The 27,940-nt window shown below is 46.2% G+C and overlaps 1 protein-coding gene across 2 annotated transcripts in view; it reads left to right on the top strand.

Annotated features, from left to right (window-relative positions):
• Positions 1–1,240: 1,240 nt before the first annotated feature.
• SLC39A14 (solute carrier family 39 member 14) overlaps positions 1,241–27,940 on the top strand; it is a 46,329-nt gene continuing 19,629 nt past the window's right edge. The window contains exon 1 of one of the 2 annotated variants that reach the window (XM_045457546.1): positions 1,241–1,451. The gene's annotated coding sequence lies outside the window, so the exon portion shown is untranslated. The remainder of the gene's footprint in view (positions 1,452–27,940) is intronic. The other variant, XM_045457535.1, reaches the window with a different exon arrangement.

The raw sequence follows: 27,940 nt of genomic DNA, 5'->3' as shown, positions 1-27,940 counted from the left end.
GAAAATGAGAGGACTATCACCCCACCCCTTACCCAACTGGAGCACTGACTGTAATTGCAGGATGAGAATAATTCAATTTTAGAAAAACCAGGGCCGGGCTAGTCTCTTCACGAGTGGCATAAACAATCTGGCCTCCTCTGGCTTTGTTTCAAGGCTTTCTTTTTCCCTCTCTACCCAGTCCTTAGGAACAAGCTGCCACTGAACTCTGGATTCTCCCTGCTACATGCTCCACGGATTGTCTGCACTGCCAGCATAAGGGTTCTTCTCTCCAGAATTTGCAGCATGGGATACGGGGCCCCTTCCCTGTGCAAATTCACAGAGACACTAAGTGCCAGCTAGGCACCAGACATTGAACTACAACTGGTACCTGGATACCAACTGGCTACAGTTCTGCTAGACCTTTCCTGTGGGTCCCCTAGACCCAGGTGGCAGCTGGCTTAGCTGTAGAGGAAATAATCGTGATGTCCACCAGAATAGAACAATGGGCGTTTAATGGGTGGCTTATTTTCTCAAGAAATTTCCATTTCCGAGGCTTGATATCCATCTCAATAGGACTATCCCACAACGGAGGAGACTCCTAGGACACGCCTCACCCCCAAATTAACATTTCTCCCTGACTGGGGTTCAGAAATGTGGTTCCCTTAAAAAGCCTGATTATTGGGGGGGGGTGGGGGAGGGGTTGTGCGACATTTAATTGGAAAGTGAGTATAGTATGGTTTACTTGGAACTTGAACAGGAAATTATTTTAATTTTTGTTCTTTTGGCTGGTTGAAATATGGAGAAGAAACATCGTCTATGGGGCGTCCCCTTTTAGGGCACATTTCAGAATTGAGTTGGAGGTTGAGAAGCTTTTTACATTAATCAAAAGTGTTAAAATATAGACATACATATTAGGTGAGTAGCAGTCTTACTACTAAGGGATGGAGACCAGGTTGTAAGGGGTTCCCACGTGGAGAGGGAAAGGTCTAAATGGGAGTTTCCAGAGGAAGGAGGAGTCAGTCTGTGGGCCTAAGTGAATGAAGAATGGAATTGGCAGAACGGTTACAAGATGAAGCTGGTCCGCCTAGGATCCCGGAGAGCTAGGTCTCCTCCTGGGCCGGCGAGGCGCCGGCGCTGGGCCGGGTGGAGCAGGCGGCGGGCTGACAGCTCGCGCACGTCGCCCTATCGTGGGCCGGGGCCCCACGTGGCAGGCCCTGGGGAGAGCAGGGTGGGGCGAGGGTGGGGCGGGGCCCAGGGACGGGGGTGGGCCCTGTCGCTGACGCGCAGGCTATATAGCAGGGCATGCGCGTCGTGGCGGGGACGGACGCAGGCAGGGGGGCGAGGGCACGCGGGCTACCCGCGCGGACGCACCGACCGAGCTGCCGCTGCCGTTGCCGCTGCCGCTGCGGGCCGCCGGAGGGCCAGGCTTGTGAGGTTGCGCGGGGCCCCGGTGGCGTCCGCCTGAGCTTCAGGTGAGGGCGGAGAGCGTGCGTACCGGCGGGACCGCGCAGTGCCCAACAGTGCGGCATCGCGCCGACAAGCGGCGCGCCTCCAGCGCTTGGGGTCACCGGGTGGGGGTGGGGGTGGGAGTGGGGGCCTGGCGGCGCCGAGGACCGAGAGCCCGTCTCCGGACTCCGAAGCCTCGGGTTAGAGCAGGGAGGCGCCCGGGAGGATCAGCACATGGGCCCGGACGCTGGATGGAGGCGACACCTGGCTGGGGTGCCACGATGGGGGATACTTTGTGGTGAGGGGAGGGGGTTCGCAGCTGCACTCCTTTCGACTGGAGATCGCGGGATGTGGGAGCTAGATAGAGAACGGTGTTCGGCACGTAGACAGCCGCACTAAAAAGCCGAGAGGCTTCCTGAAACCCGCAGATAGGAGGACAGAAAAAGCAGAGGGAGTAGATGGGCAAATCTGGTGGGCAGTTCTTGGGGCAGCTCCGATGGGACACTGGTCTCCGGACTTTGCTTTCTGGGAACTGTGTTCCTACCCTGGCCAGATCACCTACCAGCTGGAGGAAAAAAAATGCCGCGGATTTTCCGGCCGACTAGTAGCAGGAGCTGGAGAATGGCACTGGAGCCACTCTGATAAACCCTGAGCTGGCTTTAGCCATAGGCACGGTTTTTTGTGTGTGTGTGTGTTTTTTTAAGCTATTTTTGGTCCTACCGACCAAGTTGGGAGCTATAGCTCAGTCTGCCCTCTCTTGGTGGGTTAGGGCAATGGGACAAAATAGCCATCCAAGCAGTTTCAGGAATGATTCTGAAGTTCAGTTAAAGTAAAAGAAAAATTTCCCAGCTCGGGGTTGTGGCTTCGGTTTTGAGGCTCTAGTGTCTGCCAGGGCCTGGGTGTCCAATAGGACGCATGATTTGATGAGGGCAGAGTGCTCACCTAGGGCATAAGGAACATAGGGGCAGGAGCAACTTTGCACCTGACTTTTCTTCCTGGACTTACCCTGGGTTTGGATTTGTCTTTAGAGTCATTTTTCCCTGGAAACCCCAGGCCACGTGGGTAGGCTGCTGGGAAGTGGTGGTGGTAGTATGTACTGGAGACTGGCCTGGCTACCCTGGTCTCTGTCCTAGCTCTGCCTCTAACTTGCCCTATGATCTTGGGAAGGGGTAAGTGCTAAGGTCAGAATAGATCTTTTATCCAAAACATCTGTGATTAATCCTTAAGTCTTAAACAAGAGCCAGAGAAACTGAGAGGATCTTGATGATGAAGCAAGAGAAAGAATGTCCAGAATTGTGACTTTTATAGGGTGGAATTAAAAACTAATATTCCATTTCTTTTTGGAGGCTCAGAGGTGAATTTTCATATATCATGTGATAGCTAGGAGATAGACTAGTGGTACTCCTTCTTCCATTGGTCTACAAGTATGACTAAAGGGCACCAACCGGAATTATTGGCTTTGTCATTTAGGCAAGAAGAATAAGAACTGCAGGTTCTATGACTCTCAGATGCATCCTCACCCCTCTGGTTAGCCAGTACACAGGGCCTGGTCTGTGCTCAGCCCTTGGAGTAGCCACTGCCAAGTGCAAAGAGGGGATGAGGCCTGGCTCCTGTAGACTTTTGATGGGGAGAGAGAACATCCAGACACGAAGAATAAGGTAGCAACGCAAGAGAGGCCACGCTGTTGTGTTCTGTTAAGTTCAGAGAAGACAGCACTCTACTAAAGATGGTATGAGGTGGTAGGAAAATTCTGGACTTTTGAGCTAGATGAATCTGTTCAAATCCTGGCTCCATCACTCTCCAGCAGGTTTCCTAACCTCTGTGAGCCTGTTCTCCCTGCCGTGAAGCATGTTGTGATTGTGCCTGGTACATGGTAGAGGTTTGTCATCATCACAGTCATCATTATCATCATCTGTGTGGGATGGGGTGGATTATTTAGGGGTCCCAGAAGCTTTTAGGTAGGTTGGGTTGTAGGAGTGGTATGAGCTCAGACTTAGTGTTGATTCATCTCCTCAGGAACATGGATGCAATTTCCCTGCCTTTCTGAGTAGGCCACTTTTCTGTGCCCTGCTGGAGATTGTCCCACAGAATCACTGGGCAAAAGGAAAAGAGATTTTTTTTTTCCACCTTTAGTTTTGGGAGCTACTCTGATTTCTTCAGGTAATAGAAGTATTCCTTTTCTGCTCTGATAATAGGCTGGAAGGACTAACATTGAGTTGGGGGTCTGGGCACTGGGTATATATCAGTCACTGGGCTTGTTCTCTTTTCAAACCCTGCTCAGTCTTCCTTTTTCCCTACCTGCTCAAACCCACTTTATTCCAGAGGAACCTGAATCCGTGTACAATATTCACAGGATCTTGGGATCTAAATGGTAGTGCTGTGAATAGATTGTATATGTCTGGGAATTGGGACCTCCTTCTCCCTACTGTGCTAAAATAATTCAAACTATTTGCAGTGGATGCCTGAAGAAAGTAATGCTTAGGCATTTTGCAGAACTACAGACAATAGGATGTTGAACTGCAGGGACTTTGGGAATCTTCCAGTCTAGTCTCTTTGTTTTACAACTAAAGAAACTAGGTCTAGAGAGGTTAATTGGTATTCCCAAGTCACATTGCTTGCTAGTGACCAAGAAGCTTGATGGAGAAGACCAAAGACAGGTTCTGTTTTTATTCCTAAGTATAATGATGAAATTGCTGATGATTCTAGTCTTTTCCTTAAAAGCATGAAGAGGAAAGGAGCCAGTTATCTCTGGTGCTTATTTAGGGGGAAGGAAGGTACTTTGCTTTTGTAGATAGAAGTCACAGCACAGTCATCTTCTTCTGGAGGAGTCCTGCTTCTCTTTCCAGAATGCCTTGAGACATGCGAGGATGGGGTGTGGAAGGGTCATGCCACTGGGGCCCCAGCCAGGACTCACTAGATGTCTACAGTGGGACTTTTCTGACCTCGAGGCTGGCAGATTGGCGGCACGCCAGCAGATAAGGAGTCCAGAGTCTGCTGCCAGCCAGGGGCCTTGTGCACTCCGGGGGAGCCAGCAGGGCAGCCTCACCGCAGGGTCTCTGACACCTACCCTTACTGTGGTCACCAAGGCTCCCAGAGACATCCCCTTACTGGGCCCAGCTGACATCCAGAGACAGAACTCTCTGTGGGTTCTCTGGGACCCCCACAAGGGCAGGAGGGAGAGTGGCCACAGAATCAGCCTGGAGAGAGCTTGGCATGCCCAGCTGTGGGAAACCACATTCCCTGCCTTGGAAAGTCCAGATCTGACTGTGTTCTCAGGCCTCCTAACTACCTTCCTCCAGGAGAGTGCTGGGGTTTGATGGAACAAGGTGACAGTCTTGAATTTGTTACCATTGGGTCCCTAGGGGCTCTTAGTCAAGGCACTCAGTAGTTTTAAAAAGTCAGCTTAGGGGCGCCTGGGTGGCGCAGTCGGTTAAGCGTCCGACTTCAGCCAGGTCACGATCTCGCGGTCCCTGAGTTCGAGCCCCGCGTCGGGCTCTGGGCTGATGGCTCAGAGCCTGGAGCCTGTTTCCGATTCTGTGTCTCCCTCTCTCTCTGCCCCTCCCCCGTTCATGCTCTGTCTCTCTTTGTCCCAAAAATAAATAAACGTTGAAAAAAAAAAAAAAAAGCTTAAAGTAGGGAGTTTTAAAACAATCCATGTTTTATTTATTTATTTTAATTTTTTTTTAACGTTTATTTCTTTTTGAGACAGAGAGACAGAGCATGAACAGGGGAGGGGCAGAGAGAGGGGGAGACACAGAATCTGAAACAGGCTACAGGCTCTGTCAGCATAGAGCCCGATGCGGGGCTCGAACTCACGGACCGTGAGATCATGACCTGAGCCGAAGTTGGACGCTTAACCGACCAAGCCACCCAGGCACCCCAAAACAATCCATGTTTTAAACAATTCATTTTACTTTAAAAACATATGCATCTATTTTTCTTTATTCACCAAAACTGATTTAGGGCTGAGAGGCCTTTTCTTTGGGTTTCTAGGTACTCTAATTAAACTTGCAAATTGTATATAAAAATCACACCTACATATATCACCTGCAATTTCACGTTTCCTTTTATTAAATTTTTTTCACTAGGCTATATGTTCACATAGTTAAAAAATCAAAAGGTTAAAAAACCAACAATACATGTACACACAACATACCGGGCAGGCAGTGAAACATTGTACCCCTGCCCCCTTTTTCTTACAGTTGGTTCAAGTTAGCACTTTAGACATGTTGTTTAGCACCTTGCTTGTTTCACCTAGCAACTGTATAGGATCTTTCCATATGGGCACATAGAACCCTTGGGTCATTCTTTTATTACACCTGCACAATATTCAGGATATGGAAGTGAGATAATTTTTTAACCAAGATACGAGGGTCACCTCTCTCTCTCTCTCCCCAGCCCAGAACTTGGGTTGGGTTGTTTCCATTATTTTGTCTATTTTGCTGTTATGTCCGAGGCTGCAGTGAATAATTTTGTTCAAATGGCATTTCCTACAAGTGTAATTATGACTCTAGAAGAAATTCTCAGAAGTGAGGTTGCTGGGTAAAAATATATATATCCGTTTATTAGTTTTTCTTAAAGAAGTGAAAAGACGTTACATATCACTCCACATGCAGAAATCTACTTTTTAAATACACTCACCTAACATAGTCTTTTTTCCCCTCGTTTGTAACCTGTCTTTCTAGATGAGCAGTTCTCAGACTTCTTGATCTAGGATTCTTTAATATTATTGTCTTTTGTGTATGTGCCAAATCTATTGATATTTACTGTTTTAAAAATTAAAGCAAATTAAAAAAGTTTTCATTTAAAATAATATAAGGTCATTACATGTTAACATTAAAAGCATATTTTAACGAAAATGTTCTCCAAAATTAAAAAAGGAGAGAACAGAATGGCATTGCTTTTACATTTTTTGCTGATCTGCAGGATTTCAAAATAGTGATTTATTACATGATGAGATAGATTATAATAAGTCTAATGTAAGTTTGCTGGTAAATATTCAGTTGAAGTCCTGAGAACAAACTGAGTTAATCTCTGAAAACACACATGTTTATACCCTAAACTTTTACCATGGAAATCTCTACAAAACTCAAGACCACTATATTCACCACACTTCACTTAGCCTCTGAAACATGAGCATGAAAAGGCTTTTAACATTTTAATATTATTATAATAAAAATAGTTTTTACCTGACAGCCCTCCTGAAACGGTCTCAGGGACCCCAGGTTGTCCTCAAAGACCAGAATTTCAGAATTGCTTTTCTAGATCACTTAATTTTCATAGAAATCAAACCTTTTCCTTTCTGCACTTACATTTCAGTTGCTGTTCAGTTCAGTTATAACCACAAAAACAAATGGAACCAGCATGAAGAGGCTTGGGCATAGGCACAGCTGACTTGGTAAATGTGACTGACTGGTGGCAGCAGAGGGGCAGTTTGCTGAAGGATGGGTGGGGGAGGGGGACAAGCCAGTGGAGCTCAGCTGAGAGCTTCCACTTGGGGAAGACAGGCAAAACACTGTCTCTGTTCTGAAGATGCTTGTAAACCCATGTGGAGATGCTCCAAGAACACGTGGAAGTTTATGTGCTATCTTGTGGGTTTGTTAAGTGACGTTGAGTGGAACAGGTGAGCTACTTAAGCAGGCTGGGAGAAGGTGAAGTGATTAGGGCAGGAGTGGTCTGGGAAGGCTTCCTGGAGGTGGAGTTAAGCCACGTTTTGAAAGTTATGGAGAAAGGAGAACAGGAGGAGGAGTCCTAGAGAGAAGGGCTGTGTGAATAATGGCAGAAAGATGTATTATCCTGAGGCAGGGGGTGATCATTTTAGGGCAGGGGCTGATAGAGGGAAGAGCAGGTGACAGGCATGGCTGGAAATTTAGGTTGGATACAGGGGTTTTAGAGGGCTCTGGGCTCTAAGGTACTGATACTCTCCCAGAACACTTAGCTGTTACCATGTCAAAGACTTACTGCTCTGTTTCAGCAGCCCGCCCTCTCTCTTGGGGTTCAGACTGCACTTACCTAGAACAACTCTGTGGCCCCAAATCTATATCCTTTGCACCAGTCCACTGCTACCTCCTGCCTCCTTCTAGCCCTCCAGAGACAGGGAACACCTTTTTATCCCATCTTAACACAGCCCTCTCTACCTTAAAAGCCTCTACCACAGCATCCCCAAGCAACTGTTTGGTATTTTTTAAAATTTTATTTTGGGGGCGGCGGGGTGGCCCAGTGGGTTGAGCGTCTGACTTCGACTCAGGTCACGATCTTGCGGTTCTTGGTTTGAGTTTGAGCCCCGCATTCGGCTCACTGCTGTCAGTGCCTGCTTTGTATCCTCTGCCCTGCCCCTCTTCTCTGCCCCTCCCCTGCTGGCACCCTCTCTCTCAAAAACAAACATTAAAAAAAAAAGAAAATTTTATTTTTTTCTGATTATCAAAAGTAATGCATGCTTGGGGCACCTGGGTGACTCATTCCGTTGAGCGTCCAACTTTGGCTCAGGTCAGGATCCCACAGTTAGTGAATTCAAGCCCCACATTGAGCTCCCAGCTATCAACGCAGAGCCTGCTTTGGATCCTCTGTTCTCCCGCCCTCTCTGCCCCTCCCCTGCTTGTGCTCTCTTATAATAAATAAAACATTAAAAAAAATAAAGTAATGCATGTTTAGTATAAAGAAGTATTGGAGAAAAAGAATTGTAATCCTGCCACCCTGAGGCAATCTCTGTTAACGTATTGCACATTTCCATATAATTGTTTTTTCATGATACAATTGCAGGGATCCTAACCTTAGCATCAAAATTTCTCCTTAAGCATTGGGTCTGCGTTATGGCTCTATAATAACCTAGGTGACCATTTCCTCTTAAACTTTTTATTTTGAATTAATTTTAGATTTAAAGTGGCAAAAAATGTAACAGTTCCTTCTATCCCTCATCCTATAGTGCTTTTATCAAGAACAGGAAATCAACATTGGCAAAAAAAAAAAAAGTTTTTAACATTGGCAAATATTATTAACTAACCTGCAGGCCTTATTTGAATTTTACCAGTATTTTCGCTAATGCCCTTTTTTTGTTCCAGGATCCCACGTTGCATTTAGTTGTTACTTCTCCTTAATCTCCTCTAGTGTGTAACAGTTCCTGTGTCTTTTCTTCTTAGAATGGGGTTGTGCATTTGGGGCAAGAACATCACAAAAATGATGTTGCATCCTTTTCAGAGCATCCTATCAAAGCATTCATGATGCCCGTATGTCTTATTACTGGTGATGTTTTCCTGGATCACTTGGTGAAACTGGTGTCTGCTAGACTTCTGCACTGGCAAGATTACTTTCTCCCAAGGTGACTCCTTATGCCTCAAATCCCTTTTGCCAGGATGAGCCTATCTCCTTCAAGGGCTCACCTAATTAGTTCTGGTCATATAAGGTAATTTCTGTGTTTTTTTTTCTTTAGTTTCTCTTAATGTTTGTTTATTTTATTTTATTTTGCGCATGAGTGGGGGAGGGGCAGAGAGAGGGAGACAGAGGATCCAAAGTGGGTTCTGTGTTGAGAGGAGAGAGCCCTATGAGGGGCTCAAACTCATGAATCGCAACTCATGACTGGAGTCAAAATTGGATGCTTAACCAACTGAGCCACCCAGGCACCCTGACAATTTCTCTGTCTTAAGATCAATGAATTTGGTTAGCTGACACCAGCAAAATCCCTTTCGCCAGATTATGTAACATAATAACGGGAGTGGTATCTCCTATTTGTAGGTTCTGCCCGCACACCAAGGGTGAGGGTTCCTGGGGGTCATCTTAGAATTCTGTCTGCCAGCCCAAGAGAACCCCAGATAAAAGTGATCAGGCCTTAATTCTAGCATCAAAATATTAGTCTCCAATGGCTGCTCTAGCAAATTATCACAAACTGGGTGGCTTGAAACAACAGAAATGTACCCTCTCCCAGTTCTGGAGGCCAGAAGTTTGAAATCAAGGTGTCAGCAGTACCACACTCCCCCCAGAGGCTTGAGGGGGCATCTTTCCTTGCCTCTTCCAGCTTTTGTTGGCTCCAGCTGTTCCTTGGCTCACTCCAGTCTCTGCCTTCATCTTCAGATCTCCTTCCACTGTGTCCCTCTGTCCAAATCTCCCTCTTCTATCTTGTAAAGATACCAGTCATTGGATTTAGGGCCCACCCTAAATACAGGATGATTTAATCTCAAGATCCTTAACTAATTATATCTGCAAAGACCCTATTTCCAAATAAAGTCACATTCTGAAGTTTTGGGTAGATAAGGATTTTGGGGGATAGTATTCAACCCACTACACTCACAATGGGGGGAAATGTCCTTTGTAGACTGTCATTCACAGAGCTGCAAAAGAAAAGGGAGGTTTCTTTTTAAAATCAAGACAGAAAGCAGGCCTTGATACTGAGGCAAGGGCCTGGCCTCAGCCTGCCTGCTCCCATCCTGTTGACACAGATCTGGAGACCAAGTATAAATTATATAAATTTTTTTAATTTTTTTTTTTTTTTTTTTTTGAGAGGGCGACAGAGTGTGAGGAGGGGAGGGGCAGAGAGGGGGACACAGAATCTGAAGCAGGTTCTAGGCTCTGAGCTGTCAGCACAGAACCCCACATGGGGCTTGAACTCATGGACCTCAAGATCATGACCCGAGCCAAAGTCAGACGCTCAACCAACTGAGCCACCCAGGCACCCCACCAAGTATAAGTTATAAAGCTGCCCTAAGAGGCTTTTCATGCTTGGAATCCAGACACTTTGCAATCCCAACAACTTGCCTTTGCAAGGAGCTCTCACTGAGTGCTAGTTTCCCTGTAGGATAGACAGGGCAGAGACTGTGGGACTCATTTGGCAGAGGAGGGGGATCTGACTTCAAAGAGTTGAGATAAATCACAGAATGTTAAAACTAGTCTGCGTCTAGTCCGGCAGTCCTGAAATGATCTCTCAGAACTAGGTGTACAGGTACCTGGATCTCGCCCAAGAAGTTCTGATCCCAGAGAACTGAGGTTGAAGCCCTGCTCACTGGGGCGGCCAGGTTAGGGAACCAGGCACAGATGTAGTCAAGCCCAGGGCAGAGGAGGACTGCAATCTATCTCCACACTCTTAAGTGAAGATCTTTAAAAAGGGGAGGGAAAAGCCTTCCCACCTGGTCATCATTAAGCCTTTCCCATTTCCTAACTGGACTCTTAAAGTTAACTTTCTTGTTAAAGGAATACATGTTCATTGTAGAAAATGCAGATGAATAAAAAGGTAACAGAAGTTACCATTAAAGCCACCATCAAGAGATAACAATTATGCATTTTTAGTTTTTTTCTGTGAATGTATACATTTTAAGGAATGTCTGTGCCTATAGTTTTATAGGCTCTGTTTATTTTTTTCCACTTAACATATCATGAACATCTTTCCATGTTAATCTTTCCCCAAATAGCTAGCATTTATCGAACAGTTACTGTGGATTGGGCAATGTATTTATATTCAGTGTCTCATTTACTTTCTTTCTTTTTTTTTTTTTTTTAAATGTTTATTTTGAGAGAGAGCATGAGTGGGGAGGGGCAGAGAGAGAGGGAATCAGAGAATCCCAAGCAGGTTCCGCTGTCAGGGCAGAACCCGATGCAGGGCTCAAACTCAAGAACCATGAGACCATGACCTGAGCTGAAATCAAGACTCACTTAGCCTAGTGAGCCACCCAGGTGCCCCTCATTTACTTCTCTTACCTGCTTCTCAGGAGGGACTGTCAGTAGGCTTTGTTTTTCTGTATAAGGAAAATAAGTCTTGAATTTCTGACTTGACCCAAGCCCTGAAGCTAGTAAAAGCAGATTCAAGATTGTCACTGAAGTCTGTCTCACCCAGAACTGAAGCTCCTAACCTCTGTGCTCAAACTATAAACATTTTGTTATATGGATTGCGGTACCTTACTCTAGTAGTCCCCTTCTATTGTGTACTTATTTATTTTATTTAAAAAAAATGATTAAGTAATTTTTGAGAGAGAGAGAGAGAACGCAAGCAGGGGAGGGGTAAAGGGTGGGGTGGACAGAAGATCTGAAGTGGGCTCTGCAGGGTCAGCAGACAGCCTGATGCTGACGTGGGTCTCAAATTTACAAGCCGAGCCACGAGATCATGACCTGAACCGAAGGTAGACAGTCCTTAAAGCCTAGTACCCCCTTTCAAAATGATTTCCATAGGACAAATTCCCAAAGGGAAGTATTGGGACTAGACAAGATGACTTAAAAGTTTTTTTCTGAAAGAATGAATGTATGAGAATAGCCAAAAACAATTGAAAGAAAATAGTGGGGCACTTGGCTGACTGCAACTCTTGATCTTGGGGTTATAAGTTCGAGGCCCACATTGGGTGTAGAGATTACTTAAAAATAAAATCTTTAGGGGCGCTGGGTGGCTCAGTCAGTTGAGTGTCCAACTCTTGATATCAGCTCAAGTCATGATCTCACAGTAGTGAGATGGACCCCTGCATCAAAGCTCTATGCTAGGCTCCTTCTCTCACTTTCTCCCTCTTTTTTAAAAAAAAAAAAATTTTTTTTTAACATTTATTTATTATTGAGAAACAGAGAGAAACAGGGCATGAGCATGGGAGAGGCAGAGAGAGGAGGAGACACAGAATCTGAAGCAGGCTCCAGGCTCTGAGCTGTCAGCACAGAGCCCAACGCGGGGCTTGAACTCACAAAGCACAAGATCGTGACCTGAGCCAAAGTCGGACCTTTAACCGAGTGAGCCACCCAGGCACCCCTCCCTTTCTCCCTCTTATTCTCTCCCTCTCCCCTCCCCCTTCTCAAAATAAAATAAAATCTTTTAAAAAATAAAAAATGAAGAAAGTAGTGGAGTTAGACTTGCTTCACCAGAAAAAAATTTTTTTTGGTGACATTGGGACAGGATAGGTAAATGGAACAAAATAGAAACATCCAAAACCAGACCTCAATACGTGTAGGAATTTAGCAAATAATGACATTGTTTCTTACTAGTTGCAGTCTGATTTTGAGCAAATATTCTATGTTTCCAAAATAGGGAGTTTCATGCAGTGTCTTTTCCTACTCTGAAAAGCTGCCCTTGGTCCTTTTATAATTAGGGAAGTCCTGTAGTCTCTATCGTAACTAAGTTTGTTGAGAAGATTAAATGAGCATGAGAACAAATTGCTTAGCCATGGTGCCTAGTAGACAACAATAAATCCTAGCAATTCTTACTGTAAAATTAAGGAAGAAAGGATTGTGGGTAAGTTACAGGGGTGTTTAGATGCAAATGACAGAGTCCAATCCATGCTGGTTTAGCAGATAACATATAAAGCATCTGGCAATTATCTGTGGGAGGTCCATGTTCCCGCTTGGTGCTGCCTGGGAGTCCCAGGCTCTCCTCTGTGTATATTTCTGCTCGCCATCCTTTTGCAGGTAGGACTTTGTTCTTGTTTTCGCTTGCCAGCCTGTCCCCTTGAGCAGGAAGGAGGAAGGGAAAGAGATGGCACCCATGTTTTATTAGCTACAACAGCCACCTGTATTTGACTTTATCTCTGTTCTTTTATCTTTTATAGACTCTATGGTTGAGGTTTATAAACAGAATAGACTGTTATATTGGATAATTGGGTATTTTAAGTTAAATTTTCTTTCTTACACTGTGACAAATCAAATTCTAGAGGACAGATTGAAATTTTTTAACTGCAAGAAAATACATGGGGTACCTGGTTGAGCGTCTGGCTTCACCTCAGGTCATGATCTCGTGGTTCCTGAGTTTGAGCCCCACATCACTGCACTGCTGTCAGGGCGGAGCCTGCTTCAGATCCTCTGTCCCCCTCTGTCTGCCTCTTCCCTGCTTGCACTCTGTCAAAAATAAAAATAAACATAAAAAAATATAATAATAATAAATCAGGAAAATACAGGTATGTATTTCTATAATTTCAGAGTGGGGAAGGATTTTTCCAAGCATACTACCTAAAGCAGAAACCTTAAAGGATATGTGTGATATATTTACTTTGACTCTATTTTTTTTTTAATTTTTAAATGTTTTATTTATTTTTGAGAGACAGAGCATGAGCAGGGGGGTGCAGAGAGAGAGGGAGACACAGAATCTGAAGCAGGTCCCAGGCTCCAAGCTGTCAGCACAGAGCCCGACGTGGGGCTCAAACCCACAAACCACAAGATCATGACCTGAGCCTAAGTCGGACGCTTAGCCGACTGAGCCACCCAGGTGCCCCTAGAATACTATTTTAATAGTCAATATTGGTGAGTATCTTAGGAAATAGGCATTCTTGTACACAGATATTAAAAGTATTAAATTAGTTAAACCTTCAGAAGGGTGGTTTAGCATATCACGTAGTAAGTTCTTAATAAATATTTGCTGACTGCCACTCTGGGGCACAACTTGCTCCTGGATCTCACTGATTACTTTCCTTCTGCGAAGACCCCCTTTACCCCTTAGGGCCTCTCCCGTGTGCCCTGCTGCCAGATGGAGGTTGAGGGAGGAGGCAGTCAGCTTACCTGAAGGCCTTTCTCCACCTGCCCCAGGATTACTGAGCTGTCCTCCCAAAGGGAGGAAGGGGAGGACAGACCCAACAGCTGTTTTTTTCTCTTTTTTATCGGAAGCCTGAAAGGTTGGTTTGTGAGGAAAGGGGGTGGGGTATGTTTGTGTCCTGCTAGTCAAGAAAGCCCTGTAAATCATGGGGGACAGGACACTCTCATCCTTTCCTGGAAACTAGACGGCTCCCAGCCAGCCCTGTGGACTCCAGTTTTCTTCGAGCACGGAGAACATGAGGCCTGGGGCGAGGTGGAACCATGTTGGCCTGGGGAAGCTCGCTCTGCTTTTCTTCCAGGGGATGAGCCAGAGGCGTTAGGCCCTGAAATCCTTTGCTGCCTCTTTCTTTCCTGCTGCTCACAATGGCATGTGTCTGTGCTCTGCCATCCCAGGCCCAGGTGACATTGATTGGCAAGTATATGTTTCAGTGCTGACCATTTTTCTCCAATGTTGGAGATGTTCCATATGAGAGGCCAGGCAAGTTCTCAGGATACTAGGCCCCTGGTTAGTTTCCAGGGGCAGCAAGCCACGACTGTTGTCATCACCTTTCCCAGAAAGGTGCAAAAAGTACAAAGTCACCCACTCCTCCAGACTTGGGCCACTAGCCAAAATGGCTTCTGGAGTAACCTGACCAGCCCTAGGAACAGAGATTGTGTCCCAGGCCCTGCACCTCTCTCTTCAGCCACCCCCACATCTTGCAGACACTGTGGGGATGCCTCCCATGGCTGAGGCCTTGACCACGGCCAAACTGTGGTGTGTGCACAGCCCTGCCGGCCAGATTATGCTTGTGACCTTGACTATTCTCACACCACTCCCTCTTGGCAGCCACTCATGAGCCCCTCCCTCTGCATTTCAGGATGTGTGCAGTTGGCACATTTAGAGGTTATGTGCAACTAGGCTGAGACTCACAGTTTCCATCAGCAGCTGAGAAATTCTAGAAACAGCCTGTACTTGTGGAGTTTCCTTAGGTCCTTTTCTTCCCCTGCCATGGGGGAAAAGTTATCATGTTATTTTCGGCAGGATTATCAGATGGTTGCCCATCGTTGCACGTTTGTCTATGGAGTTGGAGGGAAGGGCGGCTGCCTGCCTGTGCCTGTTTCTCCCCCACCACCTTCCTCTTGGATCCCCCACTACAGTTGATGTTTCTCTTCAGTTTCTCTGCCTTATGTTTTTTATTCCAGCTCCAGACAAACTTCTCTGGCTCTCTAGGGGTCTTCATCTCTACTTAAGCTACAGGAGAAGGGGTCCAGTCCCTAAGGTTGTTAATAGTTCAACTGTGGACAGAGACCAAAGAACAATACGATTCTAAACTGTTGGCAGCTGGGAAATTAACACTTTCATTCAGCAGGTATTTTTGGGGGGCTGACTTAGTGCCAGCCACTCATTCCTCCACCCTCTGGGAGGGTCATAGACCTGGAATCTGCACCACTGTAGAGCTTACACTGTTGTAGTAAGAGACAGAAAATAAATATGTAATCAAAACCAGAGAAAGAAGACTATTTTATAGATAGTGACATACGCTAGGAAGAAACTGAAAATGTGTGTTGGGATTCTGAATGACTGAAAGTGGACTTTTTTTCCTTTTGAGTCACCTGGCCATCCACTTTGTAGAGGTGACATTTGAACTGAGGCCTATGAAAATCTAGGGGGAAAGCACTCTAAGCAGAGGAAACAGCAAGTGCAAAGGCCCTGAGCTCAGAATGCATATGCTACATTAAAGGGACAGAAAGAAGGCTGGGTGGCTGGATCCTAGTGAATGAGAGGCCTCAAAAATGTCAGTGGGGTTGGCAAGGGCCAGAGGACAGTTTAGGTTTTATTCCATTTGTACTGGAGAGCCATCAGAGGGTTTAAAGCAAAGAAAGTACTGTGATCAGATTTTTAGTTTAAAAGGATGACTTCTTTCATTGAGCTATCCACTTAAGATTTGGGCACTTTACATGTGTGTACTTAAAAAAGAAAGGACTGACAGCATGGGGGTAGGTGCTCAGTGGAATCTGGAAGGCTGGCTTAAGAGGTTTCATTTCAACCAGTCTTTCAACATTTCCTCCACTCAAATTCCCTGTGCTCCATCGGCTTTACAAGGAAAACTGGAATGGGCTCTTGTCCTCAGGGAGTTTACAGTGTAGTGTCTTCAGTTTCAGACAGTCCTTCCAAATCTTCCTGGAGGGGAGAGATCTTGAAGAATGAGTGGTATTCACAAGGCAGTTGTTATTAACATCTTGTAATGTACACTCAGTGTTAATGTAGCAGTAGCTGACTCACTTTTGTTTACTATTCTTCCATTGTGAGAATTGGTTAGTTTATTCATCCACTCCTGCTGATGGGCTTTTGGGGTTGCCTCCAAAGCTTTTGTTATTGTGAACAATACAGCCCTAAGAATTACTCTTTTTTCTCTCTGTTTGGGGTGGAAAGTTACCCAAACTACAGCATGTCTGAATTGCAAGCTAAAATCAGAAACCCTTTCCAGGAGGCAGTCTGATTGCCCCTTGGCATTGGGTTTGGGGTTGGCGAGAGAGGAGTAAGCCTTTAAGTCTGGTCAGAATGTTGATCCCTTTTTAATAGGCAAGCAGTTATAGGACATAGGGGAGTGGAAGGGCAAGTGGAAATAGGAAGTCACTTCTGTACCACAATGCCCAGACTGCTGCCATACCCACAGCCTTGAGGATATTTTAACCTGGGGAAGGAGAGCTGTACCCTTTGGGTCTTTTGTTGGCCCTGGTCTGTATCTGAGTGTGATAGGAGCCAGAAACCTGGTTGCCTTTGCTCTGGAATCCATCTGTTTGTGCTCTTGACAGCCTCTCTAGAGCTCTGGCAGAGAAGGGACCATCTGGAGGGAAAAGGGTCAGATCCTCATGCCCTCCTTTGCTTCTTTACAGAGGGGGTTTGGGAAGATAGTCGTCTACTCCTGCCCTTGACCCCTTGGCTGTAAGCGGGCAGTGAAGTCTATCCCAGCCATTCTGTAATCTCTAGAAAAGGTGGGGGTATATCTGCATACCATATGCAAGTTCAAATGAATATTTACATATTCATGCAGCAAGTACTTCTTTAGGTCCTAGCAACCCAGGACTGTTATGAAAGACTTGGGAAGTTAGCCTAAAACATTAGAACCAGCCTGGCCTTCTAGGAGAGGATACTATCAAGACGGGGTTGTTGGGAGCCAGAGGAAGGCAAGGGTGTTTACTGGGGTGGTAGGGCCTGTGCTGGGGAGGGTTTGGGGTCAGGGAAGGAGCTTTGGTCTGCAGGTCAGCCTTCTTTTTTAAAACAAACAAACAAACAAAACACATCCAGGCCCTCATACCTTGTGGAGAAAGTGCTGGAAACACATGCGGACTTTCTGACAGGCATTTCTAACAAGTTAATCAGACTTCCTAGCCTGTGGGTTGCAGAGACAGGAGGTGCTGGGGTAAAGTGGGGCAGAGGCAGGATTCCGGGTGGAACCCAGGGTCCAGGCCAGAGAGTAGAGGCAGGTTATGGTGAAAAGATAGAGCCTAGTTGCACGGAGCCTTAACTACAGGTGGAGGGACTGAGCTCCGAGTTTGCTGTAGGGTGGAGGGGAGTGCCCAAAGTTAGCATTATAGCAGCAGGTAAGGTGGCATGGGGCTGGGGAGGGGAGGGGGGGGAGGGATGGAGTGTGTAAGCAGATAGCATGAAGCTGTGGGTGGCACTGGTTTCTCTTCAGGAATGGTAGAAAGAGGGACATTCTGGTCACATGGCGAGGCCCACAGTGAGGAAGCAGAGGATGTGGTAAAGCCTTTTGCTTCAGTAATCAGATGGTGACTGCCAGTAACCTTGGTCCAGTGATGAGCCATGTGGTCAGTTTGGACAGTGGGAGGGAAAATGGAGGAATTATGATTCAGGAATGTAATTACTCAGTGCCCTTCCCTTTCCTGCCACTTTCCCCGATTTGGAAATATGGGCTTTTTCTTTCTTTTCCCCAGTAATCCCCTTTCTCATGAGAATAAGGCTCATTACTCTGCTGAGAACGAATTACTTTGATGGTCACTGAGAAATCTAAGGCCCCAGATGGAGCCTATGCCTGTCTATTGGGGCCTCTGGTCATGTGCAGGAGCAGTAGCTGGGCAGGAAGGGGTTGCCCTCTTTGGTGAAGAACTCTGGAACTCTAACAAAAGCTCTAGATCTTGCTCTGAGAGCAGTGGTCCTCAGACTTTAGGATGCATCGAGATCACCTGAAGAGTTTCTTAAACTAGATTGCTGGGCCCCACCCCAGAGTTTCTGATTTAGCAAGTTTGGGTGAGGCTAAGAATTTACATTTCCAACACATTTCCCCAGCTGATGGTGATGCTGCTGGTCCAGAGACTACACTTTGAGAGCCACTTTTCTGGAAAAATCACACACAGTTCAGCATCTGAGCTGTAGAGATTGGCAAGGTCCAGAGTCTTTGAGGAGGAGTGGGGGGCTTGAGCGGGCTTGAGGATGGAAGGGTTGTGAAGGGGGAAGTAGTGGTGCAGCAGGACATTGGAGGGGAGGGGTGGGTGGAGCAGCTGGCCTCAGGGCAAAGATAGGCTCCTGCAGACCAAGCTGTGGAGCTGCCCAGGGCCTGGCTTCTATAGAGAGAGCTTCACTGCGCCAGGGAAACCCAGCATGCCTCTGCTGGCTGTAGCTCAGGGTCTTATAAAGGCTCACTGTCTGAGAAGAGCCCACCTCACCTACTAGAGGGAGCCTGAGGCTCAGAGGATAATTCCTAACCCATTTCGGGAAGAAGACAGCATAAGAGACTTCTTGTCAGAGCCGTTGGTGGCCAGTTCTGCCCACAGCATTGCTGCCAGGGAGTTTGGAGTTAGCATTTACAAATGGCCCTCATATGACAGCAGGACAGTTAAGCAGACTTGTCTCAGCGTGATTTAGGAAATGATGGCAGTAGGTGGGTTGGTCTTCTCGAACTCACTCTGATACTTTGGTTATGAGGACAATGTTGTGGCTTATTCCTCCCCTAGTAGCGGCTAGAGAGGAGCCTGTTCACTTCTTTAATGGAAAACTATGAGGCCAGTGGCTGCAGTGGCAGAGGAAGCACCCCAGGCTGTGTTGAAACAGGGAGAAAGAAGCCTGGCTCTTTAGACCAAACTGAGTGCTGTGTTCTCTCAGCTGGCCACCAGAGAACCTCCTGGTCCCCCAACTTCAGTTCTTAACCACCTCAGGCCCCTTCTCCACACTGCAACCAGGCTGATAAACTAAAGCCACAAATCTGATCACGTCTCTACTGAAAATGAGGTCCAGACACCTTAATGTGGCCTATAGGCCTTGTCCCTGCCTTGGCCCCACGGGACTCTGAAGTCCTTACATGCACTATGTTAACTGAGTCTGTCCAAACTCAGCTACATTCTGGAACATTCCACCACACCCCCATTCCCTTTACTTTTACCTGACCTGCTTTTACATGTCCTTCATGTCTCTGCTATAGTAGTATGTCTTTGCAGGCTTCCTCCGATCTCTGACACTAGATTTGACTGTCCTGCTGTGTTCTCCACAGCCTCCTGTACCCCTCCTTGTCATGATCCATGATGAGTAGTGTGCACTGGCTTCTTCACCAGACATCCGTGGTCTGTGGTTTATTTCTGTTTTCCCCATGTGTTTATTAATGGCGCCTCCTTTCACTATCAAGCCCACTACTTTGGATAATAAATTATGGTCCAACCCACTGAAAGTGGAGAATCAAAAACTTTCCAGGCATCCTCGCACTAAAATTGCCATTGTGACTTGGACTTGCCGGTTAGCTGCACTCCAGTCTTAAGTGTATGGCTTTCCTCTTCCTCAGGATGGACCCCAGGATGTCCATTTTGTGGGTGTTAGACGGTGGCAGGGGTGACATAATTCTGGAGCAGGCAGCTTCTTGATGCCTTAGCTACACGATGGCAGCAGCCATCTCTGTACTGCGATTGGGGGAGGAGCTCCTCCATCGGCAGTGTTTCTCCAGCTCTTCCCGTGATTCTCTAAGCCATTTAATATGGTACACAAAATCCCTTTCTGCTTAAATAGCCTAACTGAACCCTGAACAGCAGGTAAACCTTTTCATCATTGTTCTTACAAGTTGAATTGTTCGCTTTCCCTGCTCTGTGAAGACAGGTACTAGGCATACCCAGTACCGAGCGTTATTCCTCGTATGAAGCCAGCATGCAATGAATATGTCTTGAATAAGTTAACTCTTGCACTCAGTTTTTGAGTCTGATGGGTGTAGGTAGCTTTTAGTTCAATGAATATAACTGAAATTGAAGGAATGGGGATTGTTTAGTCTGGAAGAGAGTGAGTGGTGTTGGCCACTGACTTCATATAGTGTCTGTAGGCCCCAGGTGGGGGCGACAGGATGTCTCTGGAAGGAAGCACTGAGTTCACTGTTCCTATCTGGGTGTAGGAGTGATGACTCCATGCCTTCTAGCAGAAATCCTCTGCTTCTTCCTTGTTTGCCCAGCACTGGTCTAGGCACTGTGTTCTGGGGAGGGCTAAAGGGAGGGCCCTCCTTACCTTCAAGGAACAAAAATCTGTTGGGAAGGATCCCTGGGAGACCAGATAATGAGGAGTCCAGAGTAGTTGGGAAAGAGTCCCCAAAGTCTGGTCCAAGATGGCTTCCTGGAAGAAGAGATAATTGAGCTGCCTTCTGAGAATAGGCAGGAGTCAGCTCTGGGTGAAGGGATTGTCCTGAGAGCTCCGGGGATGGAACAGAAGGAACAGACCTAAAGCTATGACCCTTAAGCTCTCTCATTTACCAAAGTGCCCTGCGAGGTGGGACATTTCATAGCTTAATTGTGCTGGGGACATACGGTAAGTGTCCCGTGGCAGGCCCCAAATTTGAACCCAGTTCTGCCCAACTTGTCATGTTGTCTGATGATTTGGCCACTAGATGATATATTTTTCTTATTTATTTGACCTCAAATAACAAGTCACAGAGTTTTGCTTCAAGCAGGTGACGTAAGTGGTGGACGTGAGCACCGTGTTTCCTGAGCCACATGGCCTGACAAACAGGAGTGGACTTAAGGGACAACAGGTCAGAATTTTGCAACTGAGTGTCTGGGAAGTGGTGATGGATGAATGATCAGAACAGCGGTGACTCTTGCCCTGGCCTCTGGTGGGGAAGCCCCCAGCTGGCCACTATTCCCCAGGCTGCGTGACTCAGTTAGTTAGTTTTGGAAGACTTCTCTGCTGAACGGTGGAGCCTGGCAAATGCACTCCCTCTCTCCCCTACTAGTCCAGCCGCCTGGACCTGGCAGTCATTTCCTTCACTCAGGGCTCAGCAGGTGGCTAAATCAGCCGCCAGCCACCCCACCCCCACCCCTTTGCCCCACCTCCAGCTGTCTGTACTGGGCCCGACACCAGGCTCTGCCCTTCCCAGTCTCCCTCCCACAGGCACTGACACACACAGTGGGGGCTCAGTAAATATTACCCGACAGGGAGCAGCAAGCTGCTGGTTCTAATTTTGTTCCCTGCTTCTGTGTCCCCACTTTTTTGTGTGTGTGTTTTCTCATCCTGCCCCTCCCAGTGATGGGGTTTCCTGGGTTAAGTAAAAAAGGCACTGCCTCCTGGTAACACCACCCTTCTTCTTGCCCCCAGACCTTCTGCATTGTTTTTGGAAATCTCCCATGCTGGGTGGCCTTGGTTGAGCCAAAGCTTGAGGCTAAGGATCTGGTAGTGGGAGCTGAGAGAAGAGAAGATGTCCTTTTAGGGTTTGTAAGAGAGCTAAAAAAGCAGAAGGCTGGAGGGGGCAGAAGAACGGACCCTTTGAGTCCTGGGCCTCTTGGGTGAGGCCGCCTGCTGGCTACAATGTTTGCCCTGTACTTGGGAAGGGGCTTCAGCTTGCCCTGGAGGAGAGTGGCTTCTTGGATGGTGTTCATCTGGTGGGTGGGGAGGGCTGCAGACTGGGTAGTTTTTCTCAAAATTCTTTGAACTCCAGAGAGCCAGTAGGGTGATATTTACCTGAGGACCACTCTGTGAGACGACTGGTTTTCTAAGTGGGTCTGTTGGTACTTAAACAGACCACTGTATCGTTATTAGTTTGACCATGAACACTGGGAGTATGCTCATTATTTATAGAACACTGGGCAGTGTTTGTAGTCTGATGTATTGATCATTGCTTTTACAAGTTGTACGTGTTGTGCCATACTTAGAAAGTTCTCCCTAACCCCATGATTATAAAAATAACCACCCGTATTTTCTTGTATTGCCATACCCCCACCTCCCATCAATGAGTTGAAGTAAAGAAAAAAAAAAAAAAAAAAGGCAAATACTCCAAATCCCACCATTCAAATAGTCATCACTACTATTAAATGAATACTATTCTGGATAACCCTCCAGGCATACTCATGGATACATGCATATAGAAATAAATAATCCTGTAAAGTATTTAAAGTTTCCCTGAATATAACAGAAGAAAAGAAAACTAGCAAAATTAAAGGAATTATTAAGCTTTAAAGAAATGTTTTTTGCCAAGAGATTATTTCATGAAAGAGGTTTTAAAAAACTTTGTGAGTCATATCTATAATTACCCATTTTATTTTTATATTTTTTAATGTTTTATTTATTTTTGAGAGTGCATGAGCAGGGGAGGGGCAGAGAGAGAGGGAGACAGAGGATCCAAAGCAGGCTCTGTGGTGACAGCAGGGCTGGAACTCACAGACCATGAGATCATGACCCGAGCCAAAGTCAAGCTCCCCTCTAACTACCCGTTTTAGATAGTATTTATTGACTCTGCTATGAAAGATGAGGACATTAGCATTTGCACTTTTTTTTTTTAAGTTTATTTATTTTGAGAGAGAACAAGAGTGGGGCAGGGACAGAGAGAGAGGGAGAGAGAGAGAATCCCAAGCAGGATTCTCTCTCTCTGCCCCTCTACTTGCGCTGTCTCACTCTCTCCCAAAGTAAATAAATAAACTTTAAAAAAAAAAAAAAAAAAAGAGTTGGTTGCTTACCCAACTGAGCCACCCAGTACCCCTCTCATCTTTTTTTTTTTTTTTAATGTTTTATTTATTTTTGAGAGACAGAGTGCAAATGGGGGAGGGGCAGAGACAGGGTGGGGACAGAGGATCCAGAGTAGGCTCCACTCTAACAGCAGAGAGCCCTATGCAGGGCTTGAACTCACGAACTGTGAGATCATGACCTGAGCCTAAGAGCCAGATGCTTAGCCAACTGAGCCACACAGGTGCCCCTCATCTTTTGATTGTATTAATTGTTATTAGTGAATTTGTCCATTTCTGTAGCATTTAGATTCTGTCCTGTAGCCATAATCCCGTGTGTGTGTGTTTGTGTGTGTGTGTGTGTGTGTGTGTGTGTGTGTGTGTGTGTGTGTTTAGGGGAGAATATTTTGAGCAGGGGAGGGGCAGAGAGAGAGGGAGAGAGAATCTCAAGCAGGCTTTGAGTCGTCAGCACAGAGCCCGACTTGGGGCCGATATGACGAACCGTGAGATCATGACCTGAGCTAAAGTCAAGAGTCAGACACTCAACCTTCATTTCTTTTTTGAAGGGCTTTAATGTTTACCATCAGTGCATTATCATGGTTTCTGCATTCCTGTGACCTTTATTTTTATTAGCTAATTTCATTCTCCTGTTTTTTCACTCTGGGAAGGAGACTATAGCCTCTGACATCTTTCATGCTTGAAAATTTCTGCCTGTTGTCCTTATAGATTTGTGTGACATCTTGGCTGGGAACAATGTATGTGGGTTTCTCCTTCACTGTGTCTCTCAATGATGTAAACATTGTTGCCTTTTCTTCTGATACTGAAGGTTCCTCTGGTGAAGATGAAGGCTGTCTGAATTTTCTGCCACTTAAGAGAAGTTTTAATATGTATCAATTTTTGTAGTAAAATATTTTGGGGGAAAATTTTTCTTTGAGATGCCTGAAAATGTCTTTTTTTTTTTAAGTTTATTTATTTTGAGAACGAGTGCACAGAAGGGGCAGAGAGAGTGGGAGAGAGGATCCCCAAGCATTCTCCATGCTGTCAGTGCAGAACCTGACATGGGACTCAAACTCACAAACCATGAAATCATGAGCTGAGCCAAAACCAAGAGTCAGATGCTTAACGGACCGAGCCACCCAGCTTCCCCAAAAATGTCTTTTTTAAGTTCAGCATTCTGCATCAGATTTTTAAGTTGTGGGGCTTGAACTCACATCCTGAAACCAAGAGTCAATGCGCTCTACCAACTGAGCCAGACAGGTGCTCCTCATTGCTTTTTGCTTTTTTCTTTTTTTCTTTTGAGAGAGAGTGCAAGCAGGGGAGGGGCAGAGGGAGAGGGAGACACAGAATCCAAAGCAGACTCCAGGCTCTGAGCTGTCAACACAGAGCCTGATGTGGGCTCAAACTCGAAGACTGTGAGATCATGACCTGAGCCGAAGTTGGATGCTTAACAGACTGAGCCACCCAGGCGCCGCAACTTTTTTTTTTTTTTTAAGAGGAAGAATGCAAGTGGAGGATAGGGGTAGAGAGAGAGGGAGAGAGAGAATCCTAAGCAGGCCTCACACTGTCAGCGAAGAGCCCGACATGGGGCTCGATCCCACGAACTGTGAAATCATGACCTGAGCCAAAATCAAGAGTTGGGCGCTCAATCAACTGAGCCACCCTCATTACATGTTTTAATCTGTCTTTTCCTTCTACATTCACTGTGGTTATTTCAGACCTTCTTTTGTCAGTATTTCCATTTTAAATTACTGGCAGAATTCTGTTCTCTGTTCATGATTATTTATTTATTGGTTCTTTAGTGATGTTTTGTTCTTTTTTTTTTTTTTTAGTAAGCCTGCATCCCTTTTGATGTCACTTTGTTTTATAATTTCATCTTTTAAAAAAAATTTTTTTTTTTTTTTTTTTAACATTTATGCCTTTTTTGAAAGACAGAGAGAGACAGTGTGAGCAGGGGACGGGCAAAGAGAGAGGGAGACACAGAATCCGAAGCAGGCTCCAGGCTCTGAGCTGTCAGCACAGAGCCCGATGCGGGGCTCGAACTCACAAACTGAGATCATGACCTGAGCCGAAGTCGGAGGCTTAACTGACTGAGCCACCCAGGCGCCCCTAATTTCACCTTTGAGCTCTGGTTTTATTGCATTAATGTTCTAATTAACTTATTCTGCAGTGTGAAGCAGTTGTGAGGAATTGCTTTCTCTGGAGTTAATGTTTTACTTTGGGTCGACATCTTTGTCTTTTGCATGGTTCGCCTGCTATTCTCATCGTGTTCATGCTAGTGCTCTTGGGTTCTGTCGGCTCTAAAACGAGACTTTCTTCCCACTGCGTTGAGGCTGACTTGCCCCTCCACCACAACGACAGCAGGGTTGAGAGCCGGGTATTCATGTCCTGTTTTCTGTGGCCTGTAGCGAGTGGAGAGGAGCTGCGGTGGGGGAGCTGGATCTGCCCCAGATTCTGGGTTTTGGTAGCAGCCCCCATGGCGTGGGCGGCCACGTATCTAGGAGGTGCGTTCAGGTCTGTTGGAAGGGGAGGAATACTCACTGGGAATTGGATCACTTCCCCAGTTCAGTATGTGGCCTTGGGACCCTGATTTCCCTCCAGGAGAGTCGCTCATTGTTCTTGTTCCAGTGTCACCTGTTTGTTTCCCAGCAACTTTTCCCACTACTCCTTAATTGAAGAGAAAAAAGATTTGGCAGCTGTTTGCCTGCAGATTTGGGAGAGGTCAGTGAGAATTCTGGCTCCTCTGTCCTTGCTGTGGCTGTGAGGGCTGGGCCAGGCCTAGGAGAGAAGCCATGGATGGTGCCTCCTGCATTTCTTTTTTTTTTTTTTAATTTTTTTTTTTAACGTTTATTTATTTTTGAGACAGAGAGAGACAGAGCATGAACGGGGGAGGGTCAGAGAGAGGGAGACACAGAATCTGAAGCAGGCTCCAGGCTCTGAGCCATCAGCCCAGCGCCCGACGCGGGGCTCGAACTCATGGACCGTGAGATCGTAACCTGAGCTGAAGTCAGACTCTTAACCGACTGAGCCACCCAGGCGCCCCCCTCCTGCATTTCTTAACTTGCCTCTGGTTTTGAAGTTACTGATCAGCTTATGCTCATCTCTGTGTTTGGTTGCTGTTGGTGTCTTTTTTTTTCTCTCTTTTTTTTTTTTTTTTCTGATTTTACTCAAAAAATTTTTCTTTTTTAAATTTTATTTATTTAAAAAAACATTTTTTTTCAAAGTTTATTTATTTATTTATTTTTTAGCGTTTATTTATTTTTGAGACCGGGAGAGACAGAGTATGAACCGGGGAGCATCAGAGAGAGAGGGAGACACAGAATCTGAAACAGGCTCCAGGCTCCGAGCTGTCAGCACAGAGCCCGACACAGAGCTTGAACTCATGGACCATGAGATCATGACCGTGAGATCATGATCATGATCATGGATCATGAGATCAGAGCCGAAGTTGGCCGCTTAACTGACTGAGCCACCCAGGCACCCCTCTTTTTTAAATTTTAGAGAAAAAGAGCATGCAAAGGGGTAGAGAGAGAATCTCAAGCAGACTCCACACTCAGCATGGTGCCCGACAATGGGGCTCCATCCCATGACCCTAGGATCGTGACTTGAGCCTAAATCAAAAATATGCTTAACTGACTGAGCCACCCAGGTGCCCCTTGGTACTCAAATATCAATCAATGATCAGGGAAGGAAAATTGTGATGCCAATTTCATTTCTCCATCTTAACTCAGAAGTCTTTATTTCCATATAATGTTTCAACATACTTTATATTAATACTCAAAATTCTGCATGTTTATTTTCCTCTTTCTGAACTAAGGAAACAGATCTAGTGAGCTCAGTGCGTTGCTTGGAGTTGCTGCAAACTGGCCTTCTCATACCAGGTCCAGTGGTCCTTCTGTTGCCAAGGCTAGAAGTACACTTCTTTGGTACTTGGACCCACTAAGACTGAACGCCGGGGCGGGAGGGAGGATTTGATTCCTCAAGACCTCCCCCTCCTCTTCCCCTCCCCCTGGCTTTGTCTTTTGTCTGCAAGTTTCAGGGTTTTGCACGTCTCCTAATGGAGGCTCAGGAATGTTGCCCCCTTGGGTCACCTGGACCCATCTGCAATAGTTAACCATTAGTGGGGAGTGTCTCCTGGGGAGACATTCCTCCTGGGCTGACAGGTCACAGCCTTAGAATGGGGTGGGGGTAGAGACTGGAGAAAGACCAATCTGTTTGAAGGTGTTCTACAGAAGTGAACTGTTGACCAGGAAAGAACCCTCGAGGGGCAGGGAATGGCCTTGTAGCTAGTTGGGGCCTTGTAGCTAGTCACAGACCCGGAGCCCTGAATGTGTACTGAGGTAATAGGTACCTTAGTGTCCTTGCTGTCTGTTCCCAAGAGGAACATAAGAGAACTAGACACCTCTTTTGACATCCTTTGGATTTTAGGTGGGGGAGAAAACAATTGAGGGGAAAGCTTAAGGTGATTCATTAAGGCCAGGGGTTCTGGGGAGCCATCATTTCTATCACTATAGTTTCCCCTTCCCTCCACCCACACCTCCTCTTCCACCCCTTCAACCCCCATGGTCAGTGTCTTTCTTTCTTTTGTATAGACAATCAACCTTTTCTCAATTTTAAGTGCTTTTTGTAAAAACCTAGTTGAGGCTGCCCTTCCTCTGATTGCTACCCTTCGACCTGCAGGTAAGACCTCAGCTTAAGAGTTCTAGCTTTATAATTTGTTGTGCTCCCACATAGCCCATGCCTTGAGGGGCACAGAATAGGCACAAGTAGGTGGGTTTACAGACAACATTGTTCACCCATTTCCTGTGGCTTAACAGTGGCCTTGGAAACAGTTGTTCCTTACCCATGTTTGTCTCTGGAGCATTCAGTCTTCGTGTTTCATTCCTCAACCCAGAAGTTTCCAAGAGTTGAGTGAGAATGGTGGTCTCTTTGGCCAGCTGGTAGTTGGGGAAGGGAGTGGATGTTTGGAGGCCTGGCACTCCCAGGCCCGTTGGGTCCCAATGTCCAACCTCTGCACCAAGCGTCATAATCAGTCGCTGCTTTGACACTCTAGCTAGAAGTAAATGTTTTTGCTCCTAGTAAATGGGCATAGATAACCAGCAGCCTGTTAAGTACGATAGTTAAACTATGTCCACGGGAC

Source organism: Leopardus geoffroyi, chromosome B1, assembly GCF_018350155.1.
Source record: "Leopardus geoffroyi isolate Oge1 chromosome B1, O.geoffroyi_Oge1_pat1.0, whole genome shotgun sequence".
Taxonomy (NCBI): domain Eukaryota; kingdom Metazoa; phylum Chordata; class Mammalia; order Carnivora; family Felidae; genus Leopardus; species Leopardus geoffroyi.
This window is presented reverse-complemented; position numbering and strand designations above follow the sequence as displayed.